This window comes from Meleagris gallopavo, chromosome 4 (genome assembly GCF_000146605.3).
Source record: "Meleagris gallopavo isolate NT-WF06-2002-E0010 breed Aviagen turkey brand Nicholas breeding stock chromosome 4, Turkey_5.1, whole genome shotgun sequence".
In the NCBI taxonomy this organism is placed as follows: domain Eukaryota; kingdom Metazoa; phylum Chordata; class Aves; order Galliformes; family Phasianidae; genus Meleagris; species Meleagris gallopavo.
Window position 1 is genome coordinate 13,603,941 of NC_015014.2, and position 1,108 is coordinate 13,605,048.

The following is a 1,108-nucleotide window of genomic DNA, read 5'->3' on the forward strand; positions in this document are numbered from 1 at the left end:
AGCATAAAGCTCCCAGACATAACCAGAAAGAGTCAACTGATTCTTCCCAGTCCTATTTAGGAACAAAGAAAGACGGACTCTAGAACAAGCCACTGTTCTAAAAGCATTATCTCACAGCATCGTTGAGGTCGGAAAGGACCTCTGGAGATCATCCAGTCCATGCTGTTTGCTGGCAAAGCAGTGAGAAAGATGAGATAAATGGATATAAGAACCCAACACGGTGATGCGGGAGGCATAACGAAGATTTAAAGCGATACGTTAAGTGATCAGTTGACTGAAGACATCCAGTAAAAAGGTGAAGGCAAATACTGGACTATCAGCTCTGACAAGGTTATATGTAAATAAAGTGAAAACTAATTAAGCTTTTATGTCGACCTTTTTTTCTCTCCGTTACGCTGGACCAATTTCAGATGTGCTACGAGACATCTTGGATAGCTTTGGAAACCATGGAAGCCTCGAGTACCATTAACACCCCCCGCAACTCAAGCAGCAAGCTTACAGAAGTGAGATGGTGGATGCTGAGGGAAAACGATCAGCGCATAAAGGGAGACAGGTACCTCAGAGTCTTAACATCATTCTCAAGGCAGAAAATGAAGAAGCTTGTCTAAAAGCACCGCTTGACTGACACAGCGGAGGAGGCGAGCGCTCCCCGGTAGCAGCAGCCCGCGGGGGGAGCCGTGCTGGTACACGTTACGCTGCACGCGGCGACCGCGCGGAGCAAAGGAGCCGTTTACAACTGCAAGAGAAGCCCTTTCAGCGATCCTCAACGCCGCAGGTACGAGAAGGGCCGGGGAACCTCAGCAGCCGCACGGGCACGCACTTCAGCCGCACCTACGACCCCAAAGCCACGGCTCTCTCGGAGAAGACAACGACGACCGCCCCGCGCCGCCGGCCGCTCACCGCAACCCCACCCGACGAAGCCGGCCGCGGCCGCCGCCCGGAAGCTTTAAACCCGGCACGGCTCCGCCCTCCTCCCGCCGCGTGACCGGCGCCGGGCGCTGCGCTCGGCCGCCCGTTAGGGGAGGAGCCGGCGCCGACCGTTTCCCGGCGGCGTGGCCAGGAAGGAAGGCTGTGGTTACCGGCCCGCCGTGCCCGTCGCTTTCCTTCG

At 55.8% G+C, this 1,108-nt stretch overlaps 1 protein-coding gene across 1 annotated transcript in view; it reads left to right on the plus strand.

Annotated features, from left to right (window-relative positions):
* SCLT1 (sodium channel and clathrin linker 1) overlaps nucleotides 1-1,108 on the plus strand; it is a 42,642-nt gene that overhangs the window by 11,476 nt on the left and 30,058 nt on the right. The gene's annotated exons all lie outside the window — the stretch shown is intronic.